Source organism: Triticum aestivum, chromosome 2A, assembly GCF_018294505.1.
Source record: "Triticum aestivum cultivar Chinese Spring chromosome 2A, IWGSC CS RefSeq v2.1, whole genome shotgun sequence".
Classification (NCBI taxonomy): Eukaryota; Viridiplantae; Streptophyta; class Magnoliopsida; order Poales; family Poaceae; genus Triticum; species Triticum aestivum.
In genome coordinates this window covers 748,091,198-748,103,935 of record NC_057797.1, presented here as the reverse complement: position 1 = coordinate 748,103,935, position 12,738 = coordinate 748,091,198, and positions in this window count along the sequence as shown.

Sequence of the window (12,738 nt, the reverse complement as noted above, 5' to 3'; positions counted from 1 at the left end):
CATCGACCGAAGACTTGTCGTATACTCCAAGATTACTCCTGCTGCGTTATGCCTAGATGCCGACCTTGTAACCCTAGATACCCTACCTAGCGTGTATATAAGCCATTAGCTCATAGAGGGGACATTAACACAATATCATTCCCCTAGCCCTAGAGTTAGGCCACGTCTTACGATCTCGAGGTAGATTAACTATGTACTCGATACATCCATATCAATATAAATAAGACAAGGACATAGGGTTTTACCTCCATCAAGAGGGCCCACACCTGGGTAAAACATCGTCTCTCTGTTCTTGTTACCATTTGTCTAAGATCCACAGCTCGGGAACCCCTACCCCGAGGTCCGCCGGTTTTCACACCAACACCTACTCTCTTCAAGGATGTACTTAAGTTTGGCCTTTGTTGTGATGAATGTGAAAGAATTGGCAATATTGGTAACGTCAGGAAATGCCTATGAATTATTCACTTGTTAGTGAACCATCTGATGTTTGGGGCTTCGATTATATGGGACATTTTCCTTCCTCTAATGGATATACTCACATTCTAGTTGTTGTTGATTGCGTTACTAAGTGGGTAGAAGCTATTCCAACTAGTAGTGCTGATCATAACACTTCTGTTAAAATTCTTAAAGAAGTTATCTTTCCAGGGTTTGGAGTCCCTAGATATTTAATGACTGATGGTGGTTTACATTTTATTCATGGTGCATTCCGCAAACTACAAGCTAAATCTGATGTTAACCATAGAATTGCATCACCCTATCACCCTCTGTCTAGTAGACAAGTTGAATTAAGTAATAGATAAATAAAGTTAATTTTGCAAAAGACCATCACCCTGTCTCATAAAAATTGGTCAAAGAAACTTGATGGTGCATTGTGGGCATATAGGACTGTTTATAAGAATCCTATGGGTATGTCTTCATATAAAATGGTATATGAAAAAGCATGCCACTTACCTCTTGAATTAGAACATAAAGCTTATTGAGCAATTAAAGAACTCAATTATGATTTTAAACTTGCCAGTGAAAAGAGGTTGCTTGATATTAGTTCTCTAGATGATTGGAGAACACAAGTTTATGAAAATGCCAAGTTATTTAAGAAAAAGTTAAAAGATGGCATGATAAGAGAATCAAAACCGAGAACTTAATGTCGGCGATCAAGTTTTATTATACAACTCTCATTTCAGATTCTTTGAAGGAAAACTTATCTCCAGATGGGAAGGACCATACATTATCGATGAAGTTTGTCGTTTTGGAGCTATCAAGATCAACAACGCCTCCTGTTGGAGGTGGCGGTGGGGCGTCGGGAACCTGGGTGGAGGCTTTGTGGGCCCATTTGGGCTCGGCCGGGCCCGGGTGGCCTGGTGCGCCTCCTGCTACTGCGTCCGGCCGGCTACCGCGATGGCGCTGGAGGCACTGGCCTCTCGCGCGACGGCGGTGGAGGTTATTCCCTCCCGCACGGCCTCGGTGCTACCGCCCCCGGTGCCTTGCGCTTCCATTTTCCTTCCTCTAGGCCTCGCGATGGTGACCACAGTGAAACGACGTAGGTGGCGTCAAGACCGTGATGGCGCAAGCTGGTGGGTGGTGAGCTGGGTGGAAGGCTCCGGAGCGATTGGGTAGTGGTGCTCTGGGGGTGGGTGAAATCCCAGTCGGCTCATCTGACTCCGACGCAGTGACGCCTGCGGGTGCCGCCATCCCTCCCTGGAGGGTGTCGGTCGATCCCATTCACCTCCTTCCTCCACGTGCCGGCGGGAACCCTAAGACATGTACGGGCATCAACATTGTCATCGTTACGTTTCTTCCTGAAGGTGTTTCTTGGTACGCGGCGTTCCAGAGTGTTGGGTATGTTTTTTCGAAAAGGGGGGGCTCCCCGGCCTCTGCATCAGAATGATGCATACGGGTGGGACGACTTTGGAGGGCGCGGTGGTGGCGGGTCATCCACATGTCGTCGAGCTGCTGTCGTTGGCATCTGTTTCCCTTTTATTCTTCTTGCTTTACCTTTGGGTTGATGTGTTGTTTGCCCTAGCAGCGGTTTCGTGTGGTTGCTATATTAATATAGCGGGGCCCAAGCGTGTTTCGAGAGCTTGCCTTTTTTCAATTATCATCAAGCCAGAGAAAACGGAGCTACTAGCGTGCGGCCACGCCATCCATTTGGCGAAGGAGATGAACGTCAAGAAGCTCTTCCTGGAGATCGACTCCCAGACTACGGCGAACAAGATCATGGCGGAGACAAGAGATCTTTCGGCTCGTGGGCATGTGGTACATGAAATAAAGACTCTGCTCCAAGTTTTTGGAGAGGTTCAAGTCGGTTGGGTGCGTCGTTCCGCTAATGGCGTTAGGCATATTCCAGCTAGGGAAGGTTGCATGAATAAGTTGTGTAAGACATGGTTTCGAATGCCACCCTACAGTGTTAGGTGGGTGGTGAACTCAAAGTTTTTCCGTGATCTAATAAAATGCAACAAATTCCCACTAAAAAACCACCCTGGAGAGAGATTTATCCGGTTTTACACTCCTAAATATCCGGTTTGGGAGTTTGGAGGGGATTTGATTAGATTGGCCACATTTGGGGGTGGGGGTTATACTTTTCTCAAAAAGGTTCATGCATTTAAAAAAAACAAAAAAACATGAATTTTAAAAAGTCCCCGATTTAGAAAATGGTCAAAAACCATTAAAGATAAATCATGAATTTTGTAAATGCTTGCGAATTTGAAATTAGCCCACTATTTTTTAAAAAAATTTGAATTTGAAAGTAATTCATGGATTTAAAGAATATTCACTAATTTGAATAAAAATCAAGAATTTTAAAAAATATTCACATATTTGAAAATAATCATATATTTTGAAATAACTCACAAAATTTAAAAATGTTCACGAGTTTTAAAATTTTAAAATTTGGAAAAAATGTTCACGGATTCTTAAAAATCATAACGACTTTAAAACAAGTTCATGAATTTTAAATGGTTCACTAATTAAAAATTAGAAATTAAAAGAAAAGGGGGAAATGAAAAACATAAAGAAAATACCGAAGAAAACCTGGCTCAAAACTACCGAGGAACTGAACGCCCCTAAAACCAGTGAGGGGAAAGAACTAAATTTTACTTTATTTTTGAGAAAATTGAGGGGAATGAACTAATGGGACTGGTACCGTTAATGGGCCAGGTATAAGGTACTGTAGATGCTACCGGAGTCACCGTTTGAAAACCTTCTGGAAGGTTACAATCTGGTTTTTATTTTGTGGGTTTTCTTTTATTATTATTATTTTCAAACATTCTGAAATTTGAAGATTTGTTTGGAATTTAAAAAATCTTTAGGAATTTTCATAAATGGTTTGGAGTTTTGCAAATGTTCGTAAATTTAAAAAATTGTTCTAAAATAAGAGATTGTTCAGAAACTTCAAAAACTAAAGTTGGAAATTTCAAATTATGTTCGTAAAATTCGAAAATGTTCGAAAAAGAACTGTTGGAAAATAAAATAAATCGTGCTTTTGAGAAAGCGATCTGAAAAACCCCGCTACATTACCATATCGTTATAGTGGCACACCAGTACAGTACAGGATGAACATATACATTAATACATACTCATCCTGTATGTGTATACTGACATACACTATACTGCGTGCAACTGTATACATGCATTTGTGTTTATACGAACGCTCGGTCTCGTGCACACGCACACGCCGGCCGGTTCATGTGACGCGACGTAACTACGACAGGATTCTGAAGGAATGCACGCAGTCTGCCAGTGTGAGTCGATCGGCCATCGCACGTAGTACGTACGTCTACAAGAATCACCACTCCTGGATAGATCAGATGATTCGCTAATAGTACGTACGTCTATTAGATGCACGTAGCGACCTCGAGGTCGCTACAGTGCATTGTTAATGTACCGGCCTAGTCGAGGGTGCCCCGTGCCAATTTTTGTGATTCTCTATGATTTCCTCTAGATCGACAATCCAAGACCTCAGAACAATCTAGCTCATTTTCGTGATTTTCTCTATGATTTCCTCTGGATCGACAATCCAAGACCTCAGAACAATCTAGCTCATGATATCAATTGTTCAAACAGATCGCTTAAGTACCAAGCAATCACATCTGATCTATTGAAGACCAAGCAATTACATAGACCAAGCAGATAGATCGGGAGCCGGATCCCCTGACGTACGGCCACCTGACGTTGGCCCACTGACGCATGGGTCCGGGTCCACAAGTCAGTGAGTGCGCCGTACGTCAGAGGAGCTGCCTCCGATAGATCGATATGCACCTTGAATTATTCTACCACAATACATGGACGTAGACATAGCTTTGGAAAAAGACCCATCTCTCCAAAAACTAATGATCAAAATGTACTACTAGTAGACAATATTGGTCAGACATAAATATCCCGAGAACAACACCACAACATAAACGATTTGATCAACACTTTAAGTTTGTGTCTTGTTGATTCATCTTGGCATCAAATCAGTAGCATTCTAACAAAACTGGGACAGGTACAACTGAAAAAAGAGCCAAATCTTCATGATGTGCCTTGCTCCTGTATAAGAATTGAAAAGGAACCTCATTTTGCACATATGAATATATACAATAGTTGAAAGGGCTTTCAAAGAAATAAACTACTTGCGTGTTCTTCAACCTTTTTCAGAAGCAGCAAAGAATGAAAGAAGGTAAAGAAACAACAAAAACGATGTTCCTATTTCACAACCTATACTGCAGTAAAAAGAGACATGTGCAGCAATGCATGTCCACTACTGGCCAAAATTTAGGCCATCTTAAAATGGGCACGACCAACACACAATAAAGTGCAGATGCAGTGCTGCTGGCTTGTGGTTTTGCTGAGAAGGTGCAGGACACTTGTAGTTCATTTAAAAAACGACTGGATTAGTGCTTGCAAAACAAACATTTACATGTTCAATATCAGTGTTTGATTCATCCATCTAAATTATTCATGCCCTACATAGAAAATGTCCTTCAGAATAACATGAACTGCTGCTCCTGCTCTAACTGGCAAAACTTACGAGAAGGGCTGCATAATTACATAAATACAGAGACATCACAAGAACCAAAGAATTTCAGCAAGCATGACAAATAATTTCTGTGTGCAGACATGACAAAATAATTTCTGCAAATCTAACCCAAGCATATTGTTCCCAACAAAAACCATTTGTGTAAAAGCACTCCATATATTCGAGTCATTGGTATCTGCATGCCACTAGACAGCTCAATCACAACGACAAACCATCCGTACATTGGGTTGAGTTAAGTACTCAAATCATCCTACCAACTCAAACAACAGAAATTGCAAGCATCCATGATTTTGGTTTGAGTTGACGAAATTGAAGAACCTAAATCTCTTTGCAAAACAATCTGGTGAATTCCATTCTGCACAACGTCACAAGAGGCAAACAACCGTGTTGAAAAGCTAATTAACCAGAGGGACATCGCTGGTGAACTAATCCAAGAACCCAAGATACTTTGGTGAACTATTACCTTGGAGAGAAGCCCCACATCAACCAGAAGAAGAGGGTTGTCGGGGCAAGCATCCAAACGAGCTGGCCATGACCTGGCGTCCGCGGTGGAGGGGCCGACGCTCGGAGGTGGCTTAAGTCCCCGGAGAGTGGAGACTGGGGAAGGAAGTGGGCCGCAGTGGAAACCTAACGTCCGTCTCTGATCACCATGTGGCCCACGGTGGGGATGACAATGACAGCGGTCGAGCTCCCCCATCGCTTAACTTCTTTCGCCCTCTTGTTTCTCTTCTTCAAACTTTAATGGATTCCTCCTAAGGTGCATAATATTTCTGGGAGAGTTAGTTAAAAAATCAGTGCAAACACAGCAAAAACTGGTGGAAAACGGCCAACCAAATGCTTTTACAAAGATGAGGCCTTTTTGCCAGGTCTGTATTTTACCAGGGTATTCAGCCCCAATCTGGTGAACCAAGCAGTGCTTTATGCATCAGCTTATTCATCTAGTGGAAGCAGCTAAGAAAATAGGTGATTACCAATAGTAAGCTGCAAGAAGTAAATGGAATGACATAACATATCTAAGAAACTGAGCATAAGTTACAGCGATGTTACTTTCACTGCTGCTGCTGGAACCTCTAAATAAGTAAATAGTAATGAAAAGGGAAAGAACAGACAGTTCGAAAGGGAAAGAACAGACAGTTACATTCCTCCAGGAAGTGCTGCTACTCCCTTGGTTTATTTGCTTCCTTTCTAAGTTCACCTTAGAAGACACACACGATGTTATCCCTGACGAAGTTGTAGAATATGGACTTGTGTTTGACCATCTGCAGTGTTTTGTCGCTGGGCACCACCTCCACACCAGAAATCACAGCACCCATCTCAGTTGGGTGGCCCGTGTCTTCGTCCTCTCCAAACTCAAAGATTTTGGTAATGCAAAACCTCCCAGCTCCCAAGTACACAAAGCTGCAATCTAGCAACACCCAGTCCTCAGGCAGATCGAGGTCTTGCCAATTGTACAGCAAAGACGGAGCCTTGTCCGGGTGAATAGATGACAGGTCAATTGCGCAGAAGTGATTGGGACTAGAATTGCAGATGCCAAACCAAAGGTTGCCGAGCTCCAGTACATGCTCAGCACGGTTAAAGAAGGGCAGCGTCCAGCGTCCAGCCTTAAACCACTTGCGGGTGACCGTGTTGAAGCAGTGGGTGCCGATGGCACTTCCTTCGGGAGATGAGACAAGAAAAATTGGATCACCGTCAATGTGAAGCAGCGTATGGCTCTTGACAAGGGAAACGTCAACATAGTCGATCGGTGATGGGAGCCGGTGCCAATTCCAGCCTTCCATCTTCTCGCAACTGGAAGGGTCGCTGTACTTGAGGACCTCGAAGTTGGAGGGATTGCGACTCACAGGGAGCTGCTTCATAACGTACAAGGCATCAGATTGCTCGGGGTTGGGGGCGTCGGGACTAGGGATGGAGAAGCAGATGGGGTTATCCTCCTTGGAACTACTTAGGAATGGAACTGGCTGGGAGGAGCCGGAGTCAATAGCATGTATGAAGCAGCGACCCGCCGCGTCCACGCAGAGGATCTTGCTAGCACCGTTGCCGCCTCGTTCGTAGAAGGGCAAGAAATCGAGCTTTGTGCCGTCTGAGATGGATCTCTCGAACCTGAGCGTGGCCGGGGGCATGCGCGACATGATCTCCATCCATGCGGGCACCACGGCGGATGATGGCAGCGCCATGTGGAATTTCTCTTTTTGCTGTGACGTTGCTGCTGCTCGAGCTTCCGCCGTGGATCCGTAGAAGAGTTGCTCCCCGGCCTTGATGCGACTCATCGTATACAGGTTGCTGCTTCTGCCATACTTTTGCATCACCACATTCACGAATTGCCGCAACTTCATTGCAATATACGAGACAAACGGGGAAGAGTGGATTCCGCAGGCAGCGGCGCACGGCGGCGGCGGCGGAATCTAAGGTTTTCTTGCCGGATTATCTTTACCTTCTCCACCATCTATACAGATCGAAGTTTCAAAAAACAATCTATACGGATCGCCTGCTGGATAAACCCATGGGCTGGCTGGGCCATAGTACAGTGTGGATGGCGCACGTCTTTAGCCGGCCACTCTAAAAAAACAAAAAACACAGGTTTCAGCGTTTCTTACGGTTTTTCTTTGGGCACTAATCTGCGCCGGCCTGCCGGCCCAACCGTTCGGCCGATCATGTCGGAGCCGTTGGATTTGAGTCGCGTGGGCCATTGGATCCGGCGAAAATAAAAACGGTTTGCCCCACAACTTCTTCCTCTCGCTGGAATCGCATCTTCCGCTCGGTGTGCACCTCCTCTCCCCTCCGGTGGCCATCCTCGTCGCCGGTCCCCATCCTCGACGGCGGTCCTCTGCCGTGCTCGGTGTCGCATCCTTGACCGCCCACGCTTATCGGCCATGGCAACTCCGGTGCCGGTCGTAGCAAAAACGAAAGATGGTTGCAGCAATTCGTCGTCGTCGCCGCCGTCGCTGCTCAAGACTCCACCATGGATGGACGTAGCAAAATCCCACGCTGGTAGTAGCAGAACTCGAGGACGGTTGCAACAGAAAAAAGCCACCGCCGTAGTACGTCACAGCTTCGCCGTGATAGATGTAGCAAATCCGTCTCCGGTAGTAGGAAAAAATGGCGATGGTTGTAGCAAAAACCTCGGCCGTTTCCAGCAAAGTTCTTGTCGTCGGTTGCCTCATTATTTTGCTTCCCATCACCGCCTTTGACTTGGGGATTGCAACTTTTCTGCACAACGGTTTGAGCACCTTCAACGGGGTTGCAGCTTTTCTGCGGGGGTCGAAGCTGTCTACAGAAGAAGCAGGTTGAAACTTTTTCAAACTATGGTTGCAGCTTTCATATGAATGAATGTAGCTTTTCTCGGTGCATGGTGTCCGGTTGAAACTTTATATGCCACAGGTTGAAGCTTTCGATCAAAGGGTTGTAGCTTTTTGGGTAGTCCGTTGTAGCATCAATGGAGGAGCAAAAAAATGCTTCCAGGTTTGTTTTGGGAGGACATGGTGCAGCGGTGAGGGGGAGTAGGTCGCGCCGCTGTGGTTGTAGCATCTCCAGTGGACGGTTCTAGCGTAGGAAAACTGAGAGCAGCAGCTCGCGGACAGCATGTCCATGGCAGCTTCCCAAGTCCGGCTCGCCGGGGCGAAAGGAATCTACAAACCGGAGGCAATGGAAGAAGTGTTTGTGGGTGCTGATGTTGGAGATGGAGACTTACATGGGACTGGGGCTAGCCGGTAGCGGGATCTGAACGAGGAAGACGAGGAGCGGCTGAGAGAGGGAAGGGGTTTGAGATGAAGAAGATGAGCGCTGAGCGAGAGAAGGGGATCGAGAGGGGTTGGGTGAGCAGGTGGGCCAGCTGCCGCACAAGGCCCACACCCTGTACACGCCGCGCGCGACCGGCCGAATTTTCGACTGGTCCGCCGGCCGCAAACGTTTACCTTTTTTATTTTCCTTCTCTTCATTCCCTTTTCATCTTGACTCTTAGATATTCTAATGATTCAACACCACATCTGTCCGATATATATCGCACACCCATCATATTCCAAGCTTTGGTAAGAATTGATTTGATTTGGCAAATGTAGCCAACTTCCCTTTAGTAATAGTGATATCCCCCTTTTTGCTGTTTTACTGAATGTTGCAAAAAATAAATAAATAGAAATGAATAGTTTGCCAATACTTGTATATATATTCTTACGAGTATGCCAGTTTTTCAATATGCGATTTTTTAAAATACATAATTCGTAAATATGTGAATCTTTTGATACATGAATACTTTTTAAACATGTGGGCTTGTTGATGCGATGACTCGAGGCATTTTGCCGCCTTCCTTGATGACAACCCTCTAAATCGATTGTTCTGATATTACGAAGAGTTAGGGAAGGTCATCGTCGAGGTGATTTTCATCAAGTACCTAAGGGCATCTCCAGCCGTTGGCCCCCTAGGAGGGGCAAAAAATCACCCCTTGGGGGCGCACCGGCACTAAACCGCGCACTGGGGGCGTGATACCCCCCAGTCGCGGCGCCCATGTTTTTTTAAAAAAATCAAATACGGCGCAAACACGACTCAAATTTAACGCAAACATCGACGAGTTCATTCAAATTTAAACATAATTTACAAAAAAAGGAAAAACTACCGCGGGCTACCCCCGCCGTCTCCCTCGCCGCCCGCCTCACCGCCCGCCCACGAGGTTCTACATGCCGAGGAGGCGGTAGAACCGCGTGTAGTCACCGCCGTCGTCGTCGTCGCCGCCCCCGCCGACGCCTTCGCCGTCCCTGCTGCATCCCTCCCCCGGTTGGCGCGGCGGGTTGGACGGTCCGGGGGCGTCGTCGTCGTCGTCGCTGTCGAGGACCACGACGCCGTGCTCGTCCTCGCGCCCACGCTTGCGGGCGGCGATCTCCTCCAGGGCCCGGCGCTGCCGGACCATCTCGTCGCGAAGGTAGTCGTCCCGCGCCCACCGCAGGGCGTCCTCGTCGGAGAAGCCACGCCGGGCTATCTCCTCGTACTCCGCGGGGAGGCCGGGCTCCGGCTTGGGCTCGACGAGGACGAAGCGGCCGGTAGGGGAGGCGTTGTCGCCGATGCGGACGCCGGAGCTGCGGGTGCGCGCACTGACAAGCGTGCCCTGGGGCTCCGGCTTGACGGGACGGAGGTGGAGGCAGGGGGAGCCGCCGGACGAGGAGGAGGACCCCCCCGGTCTCCATGCGCCTCGGGGTCCAGGAGCTTCCCCGGCGGCGTGTGAAGGACGGGGGAGCGGGGTACTCGAGGCGCGGCGTGTTGCCGCCCTCGATGTACTCGAGGACGGCCTCCAACCTGCGCCCGGGCACGCCCCACCACCGACGCCGGCCGACGGCGTTGAGCCTGCCGGAGGGCTCGATGCCGTTGGTGGCCTCGAGCTGCTCGGCGTGACGGCGGCAGAAGTAGGGCTCCCAGAGCGGGCTGTCGGGGACGTACCGTGGCCCCTCCCTCGCCGCACGTGGCAGGGACGAGCGGATGCGTGCGATCTCCACACGCCGCGCCGCGCCGGTGGGTATCGGGGGCACCGGCACGCCGCCGGTGCTGATCCTCCACGCCCCGGGTACCCGCATGTCCGGCGGGACCGGGTACTCGGCCTCGAAAAGGAGGCGAGCCTCGCTCTCGTGAAGATGGCGGCGGCCGAAGCCGTTCGCCGCCGCGCCGTCGCCTGGGAAGCGCTCGGCCATGGGGGCTGGAGACGGCGAGAGAGAGGAGAGGGAGGAACGACGACGGCGAGAGAGAGGAGAGGAGGAACGACGACGGCGAGAGAGTCGAGTTCGCCGAGTGCGCTGGGGCGCGTCTTATATAGGCCGAGGCGCCGCCCGTGCGCGAGCCACCGTGAGTACGCATGGCGGGCGAGGGAGGGCGAGGGACGCGCGTCATCCGGCCTTCACTGCGCCGCCCGTGAGGCATCAATGGCACAGGCTGACCGGCGCAGCAGCGCGACAGATTTGGCATTGATTCGCCGCGGGAAACGAGGCGATGAGGACGACGAAGGGGCGAGAAGAGGGTAGAGTCGCTGACGCGGCGGGTCCGCGGCTGTTTCGTGCCAAAACAGTTCTCCCCGGCGCCCCCGGGCGCCCCCCAGCGCGCCGGGTTCGGCCTGGGTCCGCCGGCGCTGTTTTCGGCCCAAGCCGGTGAAAATCGGGCTCCTGGGGGCGCGACTGGGCCGATTTTTCGGCGCCGGCGCAAAAAAAACGCCTGGGGAAGCCTTCCTGGGGGCGCGGCTGAAGATGCCCTAACAACTATGCGGGGACACACCATGTTTGTATGACAGTGGGTCGTAACCTCAGGTTACCACATGGACACGGGTAGTATGTTCTACCCATGTTCGGGCCCTCATGTGGTGAGTAATAACTCTAATCCAGTTTGGAATTATGTTACAAAGAGACTACAATGATCGGGTACATGATGTATTCAACTAGTTTGGTGTGATCTCTTTGAGTTGAGGGTGGAGGATCAAGATGGGGTGTCTAGACCAGATCTAAAGCTAGGCTAATGCGATGGATCTAGGTGTTCCTCATGGGGGATCACTTATTTATTGGTTCCTTGTCTGGTTGCCTCGTCGGCCCTGTCTTGGTCTCTTCCTTTGTATCATCCTTAGCGTCCTTTTACTCTTGAGATCGTGTCCATGTATGGAAACTAGGGGTGGCACATCCATGGAGGTCTCCGCTTTGGATGTGGACCCTTCTTGTCATGCTATCTGGGCCTGGGAGGCCCAAATAGGACAGCCGTGGTACGGGAAAGTGAGGTAATCCCTTTCCCCTCGACAAGCCTCCCATCTGTATCTCTGATGAAGTTATCGTGCTAGTCTTTCATTTAGTATATGTTATTCTTTATGTAAGATCAGCATGCTATTCTTAATAAATTGGTGATGTTCCTTGATAAAAGATCAACGCAATGCATTAATTGAAGCTAGTCAAGAGTTATCTGTTTATGCTCATTTTTATTAGGAATAGCATAGAGGCTTTGTGTGATCTCATTAAATACTTAAATGACTCTTAAGCTAACTCAATACGCAGCTTCTCCAATTGGAAAAGTCCGTAACGCTGTTAACGAAGAGCATTACATGGAGCAGATTCAACAATTATCTGAGAAGGTAAGTGGTGTGTAACTTAAGGTGCTATTTCATTTTTATAGTATCTTGTACTGTGGAAAAACCCAGGTATCTATACTGTAGACTGTTATATGAGTATGTCACTCCAGTTTTATTCGAAAGTATATTGTTTTAAAGTTAATTTTATATAGTAGAGACGTAAAACCTCGGTCTAGCTTCTGATCACTATACCGGTGAAACTTCTAGAGTTCATCTTTGACAGCTATAAATCTGGGCAAGTTGTATTCTTGTGGATAATCAATTCATCTAGTTTGTGATGTTACTATCTCTACTGGATTGCAGATTGCAGATCTGAAGGTTTCTGTGGACAACACTAAGAAAGAAAGAGACTTCTACTTCTCAAAGTTGCGTGACATCGAGATATTGTGTCAAAGACCTGAGTTGGAGCATCTACCGGTAAAACAAATATCTTTTGGAAATCTTAAGAGCTCTGGATTTTTCAATTTCGTTGTTCTCATCTGCATTTGTGAAAAAGCAACATATCCCCTTGTATTGCACCATTCATTGGCACTTCAATCACAGTACCAAAGATTGTCCTCTACTATGCTGATCTTTAGATCATTTCTCACAACCTAAGCAACAAACTAATGATTTGGACACCGTTGGTTATTCAATTCATGCTTTT